Source organism: Mesoplodon densirostris, chromosome 4 (genome assembly GCF_025265405.1).
Source record: "Mesoplodon densirostris isolate mMesDen1 chromosome 4, mMesDen1 primary haplotype, whole genome shotgun sequence".
NCBI lineage: Eukaryota > Metazoa > Chordata > Mammalia > Artiodactyla > Ziphiidae > Mesoplodon > Mesoplodon densirostris.
The window spans coordinates 182,537,643-182,546,150 of record NC_082664.1 but is presented as its reverse complement, the minus strand read 5'-3'; the positions used below and the strand labels follow the sequence as shown (position 1 = coordinate 182,546,150).

General features: G+C 51.7%; 1 long non-coding RNA gene across 2 annotated transcripts; it reads right to left on the bottom strand.

Moving 5' to 3' along the window:
- Positions 1–953: 953 nt before the first annotated feature.
- On the bottom strand, positions 954–8,000 carry LOC132487752 (uncharacterized). 2 transcript variants are annotated; one of them, XR_009531678.1, is made up of 5 exons: positions 7,896–8,000; positions 6,336–6,403; positions 5,231–5,381; positions 4,881–5,138; positions 954–1,194 (listed from the first exon to the last, which is right to left on the bottom strand). It is a non-coding gene; the product is annotated as an uncharacterized LOC132487752 (long non-coding RNA). The 2 variants fall into 2 exon arrangements; XR_009531677.1 differs by lacking the exon at positions 954–1,194 and having other exon boundaries at positions 1,203–5,138.
- Between the last annotated feature and the right edge of the window lie 508 nt (positions 8,001–8,508).

The following is an 8,508-nucleotide window of genomic DNA, read 5'->3' as shown; positions in this document are numbered from 1 at the left end:
TTCATCAATCACTTCTCTCCTTATCATTCCTTTTAGAATTGAATTTTATCCTAGGAAATAGGACAGAAGTTTTCAATGCCTAAAACCTTAAACATAGAACAAGTCCACAAATTTCACTAGTCCACGGAGAATCTCTTGTCTGGAAGTTTTCCAAAATTTTCAAAGAGATGATTTGAATTTTACTGGTAAGAATGAGATCTATCCAGTTTTAATATTGCATATTTATATGAGACACCCAATAAGTGTTCTTTGGATATGCTAAAATGTTCACTGAAAGCATAAACTGGAGGCTGCCCTTACTCCCGCCAGCTTACAGAGGGGAAAACTGAGGCACACAGCAGCCGTGTGGATGACAGGCTCTTGGTGCTCCAGCCAGGCATCAGGGCTGTGCCTCTGAGGTGGGAGAGCCAAGTTCAGGACATTGGTCCACAAGAGACCTGCCAGCTCCATGTAATATCAAACGGTGAAAATTTCCCAGAGATCTCTGTCTCAACGCCAAGACCCAGCTCCACTCAATGAACAGCAAGCTACAGTGATGGATACATACATCCACAAATTCTTTGACACTCCTCCCTGCAAAAGGTGGACTGGATTTAGTGACTCGCTTCTAACTGTATCTGATAGATGTGATGGTGTGTGATTTCAAGACAAGGTTCTAGAAGGCACAGCAGCTTCTATCCTCTCTGTGTCTCTGGCTCTGGCTCTCTGTGTCTCTCAGATCACACACTCTGGGGAAGGCCAACCTTCCTGGGAGTCAGCCACCTTGGAAGATGTCACTCCAGCCCTGGTCGAGCCTTCAGATGACTGTAGCTCTGGGCGACACCTTGTCTGCACCCTCATGAGAGACCCTGGGTCAAGATCTCCCAGATAAGTCACTCCTAAATTCCTGACTCATAGAAACTGTGAGAAATAATAAATATTTATTGGTGTTTAAAGCCACCAAGTTTGGGGGCAAGTTGTTACACATAACAGACAACTAATACATCAGGGGATGCTGAGGCCACTGGTCTGAAGATCACCTTTTGGGACCCACTGGTCCAGCCTACATGCTGTGGAAGGCACAGGCTCATCCCCTGCCTGCACTGATAATGCACAGAGATGCAGGGGAGGGTCATGCTCCCGGGTTTATACATCTTCTCTTTTCTGCAGATGTCTTCGGTTTCCACCAGTCACTCTTTTGTGGAAGTACTTTTTCTGAGAATAACAACAACATGTCAATGGTTAGCTGGACTCCTCCTCAGCCGTAAAAAATCTTCTTCACGTGGGTGAAGAACCAGACGGCTTTAGGGAGAGGAGGAAATGACTCAAACACTAGACCATCGCTCTCCCTCACACTCTTTTCAGTATGGAGGTGAACAAGATCAAGAAAAAGAAATAAAAAACAAATCAAAACTCTTGACAGGAGAGGGAAAGCTGGCCCCGGGTGCCAGGAGAGCGAGGGGCTTCCAGCTGTTTGATAACGAGAGACTGAAAGTCCCCTCACTGTGTCCGAGAGGCCAAATCCTGACCCAACTATGGAGGAAACGAGGAGTTTATGTTATCTGGGCTGTCGGTGAGAGCTGAGTGCACACACACTTCCTGTCTGCTTCTCCCCAAAGATGAGCAAACGCTTCAGCAAAGATGCTTCTCCAGGGGTTGCACTGGCTGTTTACTTCCCCAGTCAGCAGATGCGGGCCAAGAAAGGAAATACAGCTCCAAGAACGAGGGAAGGGAAGTGGTCGTGAAGACAGAGAGCCACAGGGAAAGGATCCTGAGACCAGGAACCGAGTAATGCTGCCTCTGAGAGGTGAGTTGTCTCTGGTCCCGGCAGCGCCAGGCAAACTGGCCAAGCAGACTCACATCAGTGGTCCCCACTCCACCTGATGGGATTTCTCTGGCTTTCCCATTTATTTTATAGATACTTAAAACGTGCTGACATATGATTCCACTTATAAAGAAGAACTCCTAGAAAGGCAAAGCTAATATAGAATGACAGGAGGCAGAAGAGCAGTCGCCTCGGGGCCAGTCCTGGGGGGAGGGATGACTGCAAAGGGCCATGTGGGAACTTGGAGGGTGATGGGAATGTTGGGCATTTTGACTGGTAGTGGCTACATGGGTGTATACATTTGTCAAAAGTTATTGAATTGGGTGCATTTTATTGTACATCAATTATGTCTCAATAATGTTGATCTTAAAAAAAAAATGTGACCTATGAGGAGTCCTCTGATGGGATTGTCAATGGTTGGTTTGTCAAAAACAAGAGTTATCTGGTAGGAGAGGGATTCGACCATCTAGATTAGGCTCAAAGGATGGGGCTAAAACAAATGCATGCAAATTGTAGGAAGCAGATTTCTACTCAAAGTACTCAACGTCAATCTTTTGTTTAACACAGTTTTATTGAAAGCACTGTGTGTAAAGGTTTTTGACCCTCAGATACGTATGAATAACTTAGCTTCTCTATTGTTCAAATTAATTTCTGTACAAAAAGTCAATTTGGGGCTTCCCTGGTGGCGCAGTGGTTGAGAATCTGCCTGCCAATGCAAGGGACACGGGTTTGTGCCCCGGTCCGGGAAGATCCCACATGCCGCGGAGCAACTAGGCCCGTGAGCCACAACTACTGAGCCTGCGTGTCTGGAGCCTGTGCCCCGCGATAAGAGGGGCCGCGACAGTGAGAGGCCCGCGCACCACGATGAAGAGTGACCCCCAATTGCCGCAACTAGAGAATGCCCTCGCACAGAAACGAAGACCCAACACAGCCAAAAATTAATTAATTAATTAATTTTTTAAAAAAGTCAATTTTGCAGAGAGCGGAGTATCAATTAATTAGAGGTTTCCCCATTTTCCCTGGGGTCGTGTCTGAGTTCTAGTAGGTTTTCTTAGTGCCAAGGCATTCAGGGCATATGTAGGCTTGAAGGCGAGCATCTCCTGTAATAGCCATCTTCCCATTCTGACACTTGGTCACGACCCCTCCTAGGTGGCTGCAGAGCTGACCCTCGCTGCAGGGCACGTGACCTCCCTGGGCCCCTGCACCACACCTGAGCCACATTAAGGGGGAGTGTCATGGTCCCTTTGCTACTTCTGTGCCATGGCAGGGACAGGGGAGACACACAGAGCCCTTGGCAAGTCTGTCCCCGGCCCATCTGCCTGGACAAGGCACAAAGGCACAATGTGTGTGTGACAGGGCTAACTCCAGGACTCTGCCTTGCAAAGTAGGCCACAGGTCCCCTCCATTCTTGGGTCCCCAGAAGAGCCTGAAATTAGCAGTTCAGCATTAGCGTGGTGGTTGAGAGCAGTAACTCTGGATCTAGACTCCCTGGGTTCAAACACCCGCTCTGCCAGTTGCTAGCTGCATAACCTGGGCAGACGGTCAGAGAAATGAACAGATCCACTGATGATACAGTTTGTGGCAGTGGTTCAATCACAATTCGGGTCTTCTCATTCCCTAGTCAGGTTCTTTCTCCAAAAAGCACACACGACCCTCTTGGTGAAATTAAAGAACACTAGTTTTTTGCCAATAGATGATGTGATGGTTAATTTTATGTATCAGTGTGGCTGAGTCACAATGCCGAGATGTTATTATATATATGCAATGTCCAAAGAGTCTGCAGGCTGGGCTCCGTTGGCATGCTGAGACAGTCAGACTTCTCTCTCTATGTAGAGTCTCAGGGCGTCACTCCCTCCCTATGACCGCTCCACATGCCCCTCCAGTGGTCTCCATTAAGGTAGTGTGACCTCTTACATAGAAGCTCAGAGCATCCAAAAATGCAAAAGCAGAGGCTGCTGGGCCTTCTTAAGGCTAGAGCCCAGAATCAGCAGAGTGTAAATTCCATCACAGCTTACTGGTTGAGATAAATTACAGGACGAGCCCAGATTTAAGAGAAGGGCACTACCCAGGGGCATGGATACTGGAAGGCATGGTTTATTGAGGACTTTCTTTTATCAACAGCCTGCGTGGGCCATCATGCAAATATTTCCTTCAGCTGTGTCACCAGAAGAGCTGTTGCAACCTACTGGCTTTAAAACAATGAGACATGGGAGGCAACAAAAAACCAGGGTGATGAGATGCATTTCCGCTCTGACCCACAGACTCAGTCTCATTAAATCCTACAGGCACTTGTGACTGCTCTGTTTTCTCGTTAGCCCTCCGCATGCATCACCTCTGTCTGTATCGTTTGACTCTCCCTGCCCAGATTAATCTGGTGCCACTTACTACATGACTGACTGAAACCAGATCCTCACTGAAAATGGGGAATGGAGGATTAGAGTAATTAATCTGGTCCTTCGGGCAGGCTATTTCCTATATTAGGTGTTAATGTCTTCATTGTGTCACTCAAATAATCAGGGGAAAGTTGGAGCTTTGGATACGTGACCCCAAGATAGCCGTAACTCTCCGCTGGCTTTTGTGACCGGGTCACCTGCGAGGCGTTGGCAGAGAAACCTCCTTAGTTCTCAACTCCAGATACAAGAAGTGCATCTGAGCTGCCATGTCATTGGCAGTCCTTGAGACGAGCATCTAGGCGGCCCTGAGGGCCAGGAGGGCAGGACAGGTAGGCTAGGAAGCACGCACATTGGGGGCATGGCCACGGGATGCCAGGCTAGCCTGCGGGATCACCGGGGCGCGAGGCCTCCCAGGCAGCCGGGTGGTGGTACAAGCAGTCCGCGCTCAACCAGACCCTCCTCCAAGACTCTGAGCTGAACGCTGCCCTGACTTGGCTATTTGGTGGTGACTCTGAGAGCCCAAGAAAGGCAAGCCTTGAGGACTATATTTCAGACCCATTCCTGGCAGAATGGCTCCTGGCAAGTCTAAATTTAGATCTCTGAGCGACAGTTTCAGAAACAATGTCCTTACATGACACAAAATAAATGGGACATCAGGAGAGAGGGGCCAGCTCCGCACTCACGTCTGTCTGTACCCACGTGGGATGTCTGTCCCACACGTCTGTGTGCCGGGCACTTGTTGTAGGCTCGGCCCTGCGGAAGAGGAAGGGGGCACCTCAAAGAGGAACGGAGCTGGCCCTGCTTCAAGAAACTCTCAGTCCAACAGAGGTGGGTGCTTCTTACGCTCCCAGGGTCCAATCTGGCTTCACAGTCAGCAGATGCGGCCAAATGTGCTGAAAGGCTGTACTGAGGGAAGGGAGAGTTGGCCAGATCAGACGTGCCTGTGGGGACAAAGATTGGGCAGAATAGAGACTTGATGCGGGGGATGAGTACCCTGCTTACAGTTCTACGGTTCTTCACCTTCTTGTCTCACCTGACAATGCGCCCCTCAGCCATGAGCATTGTTATCTCCATTCTGACAATGAGGACACTGAGACCAGAGAGGTGAAGTGATTGGCTTCAGGTCACACAGCCAGTTCAGGGCAGCACTGGGCTGGGTCTCAGCAGTCAGGACAGCAGAGGGCCTGCCGCAGGGAGACAGTGAGGAGGAGCGTGGTTTTCTCACCCAGAACAGGCGGCCTGCCCGGACCAAGAAGCCAAAGTGCTTGGAGTGGGTGCTGCGCTGAGGCTGAAGGCAGCCCCCTGGCCGTCTGCCCAGGGGAGGTGGGCACAGTGGCCCTGGGGACAGCCCACCACTCCCTTCCAGGACAGCAGCACCTGCCGGCCTGACAGCGACAGAGGACGCATCCACGCCTGACGGCACCACGTCCTGCTGAGGCCCTCCACAGATACAGCGCCCATGGCAACCAAACAGAGGGTTAAGGGCACAATCCCTAAAGCCCTGCGGGGTGGACGCAGGCAGAGAACTGACAGCAGTGGGCCACCCTTCTTATGGATCCACTGACTATGCTCCAGGCGCCACCCCAACTGCTGCCGGTGGGTCACCTGCTTAATCCACCCACCACATCCCTCACCATCCGCTTTAACAGACGAGGAAATGGCCACGGGCCTTGAACCTGCTTAAAGAGAGAACTAAGCCAGTGGAGAGGCAAAGGGTCTGAAGCCAGGTGTCTGACACCAACCCCCAAGCTCTGACCTCTGTGTCCTAATTCCCACCCCCGCCCCCCAGCAAGTGGCCATGAATGCGAATGAGCAACAGAATGGAAGCTCCTTGAGGGTAGGAATTTGCATCTGTCTTGCTCACAGATGTAGCCCCTCTTCTCAAACAGTGCCAGGCACATGGTAGGCTTTTAATAAATATTCGTTGAGTGAAGTAAAGAACTGGGAAACCACCCTGAGATGTCAAGGCTGAGTTGGCCCAGAGACTTGTTCCCAAGCATTGGTCTGGCAGCTTGAAATTCAGATTTTTCCTTAACGAGACCGACTAGCAAAGGCCCTCGCGGTTATGGCTTTACATACAAGGTGACTGGCAATCAGCCCACCCTCAGACAGCCCCCCATCACCTCTGGTCACTTCACCTTCAACAGCGCAACCTCTTCTTTCTGGAGACTGAAGGCTCACCACGTGTCACAGATCTTACATCTCCCTGTAAACCGTGAGAAAAGTCAGTTTCGCGTCCACAGGTGGCAAAGGCCCCATGCTCTCCAGAGCTGCCGCCGCCTGCCCCAGGGCAGGCTCGGGCCTCCCGCGCTCAAGCACGTCCCAGGGACAGTGAGCGCCGAATTGGCTGGGAATCGCAAATGTCCTGAGCATCAGCGAGGTCTTCTCCCACCGTGCTGCTTCACCAGAACCACACAATCTGTCAAGCGACTTTGTTTTGCCCTCCAGATAAATGAGGAACCAAAGGGTGTTTTTCTGACTGTGAATTCTTGGCATTTTTTGAGGCTTCTAAGTAAGCAGCGTGAACACTGCCAGTCTTCTCTGGCACTGCTCAGGACTGTTTAAGGAGTAATAGAATCATGGATCCAGGGGCCTCTGAAGTCACCTGACGCAGGGGTGTTTAAACTTTTCAGGTAACGGAATCCTTCTTGCAAATGCAAGCTTACCCTGAAGTCCAGCATGGTAATATTCTATTCTGTTCTATTCTAAACATATTCTAACATACCACATACTATATTACATGAAAAAAGCTCTCAGGGCTGTGGATGGGGACATGTGGCAGCTGCCTCCCCAGCCCCAAGCTCTCCTTCACCTTCCAAGCAGCAGAGTTCCAGAAACACGGGCCTCCTCTAACCCCTCCCCGCAATGATGGCAAACAAAGGGCCTGAGAAGGGAAGGGACTCAGCCAGCGTCCCACAGCAGCGAGTAGTGACTCGCCTGGGCCGCTCCTGGCTCAGGACTCCGCGTCTCTCCACAGCCCACACCTGTTTCCCCACCAGCCACGAAGGACACGCCAGCCCGGGGCAATTCCACGCAGGGAAGGCCGCCGCCTGGTCCCAAAGGCCCCAGGCAGGCTGTGGACTCACGCATCGTGCTAATGATCCCCACACCCCATGCCTCATTCTATGTGCAGCCGATGTAAAAGTGATGAAATTCACTTTAACATAAAACCTGAGCTCTAGCCTGAGAACCCTGACTGCATCCTCCTTCAGACCTCGGGCATGTACTCTCACCAGCCTGGACCTCCTGTCTCCAACTGTGCCCTTTAATGGCAAAAGAACGTGCAAACACAAACAAAGCCTCTGTTCCAGGCTTTTATTTATGGAGGCAGATCAGAGACCGGCCTCTCAGAAATGACACCCTGGGCCTGGCCTTGGACAGACGGCTCTCCCTGTACGGTGCTCGCCAAGGCCCCAACATGTGACGCGGTGATTGTTATCTAGAAGCTTCCTCCAGCTTCAGCACGCAAGGAGTCTGAAAGAGATAGGACACAACCCACTCTTCCCCTCCCCAGGTGGAGAAGTCCTTTCCCGAATTATCTCCCAAGAGGCAGGGAAAGAAGTGTGACCAGCAGCCCCAGCCCTGTGTCGGGGCTCCTGCAAGAAGAAAGGCTTTAACACATCAATGCTGCAGAAATGCCTCCAAGCCCCAAATGCCATGCTTCAACAGGCCTTTATTCTCTTTACCGTCTCAATTACCTTTGTTCTCAGCTCCAGCTACTTTAGAAAAGCTTCCATGTACAGCTGGAGCCCTGGCATTTTCTCCTGTCTCTTCCCTGTCTGCCTGGTCTCAGCAGAGAGCCTGGTGCCAGAGGCTGAAATGGGAAGCTCCTCTCCCCAACCCTCCGCCTCCCCGCTCCCGCCACACACCCTCCCCCCTCCCCCTCCCCCCTCCCCCTTCCCTCCCTCCCTCCCATACCCTTCCCCCCAGCTCAGGGGAAGGTCACATGGAAAGTCTTTGGCTGGAACACTCAGTGGTGCTCAGAAATCCTAAACACTGTGGCCTCGGCAGCGCCTGCCAGGGAGAACAGGGAGTCCTCTCCGCGGCCCGACTGTCAGCGGGCAAGATGGAAGAGGCCTTATTAGGTCATTCAGCCCAGGAACAGGGTGCGGCCGCTTCTTCTGCGCCTCGGCCTGCAAGAATGGAACTCCTGACCTGGACATCTGCATCCCTCCGCCCCCAGCACCCCCGCCCTCCCCTCGGAGGAATGTGCCCTCCTCCCAAGACCAACAAGCCCTTCTCCAGCTGCATCCCATTCCTTCCCAACCTGGGAAGGAAGCCGGGAACCAACTTCTTCCCCAGACCCAATGG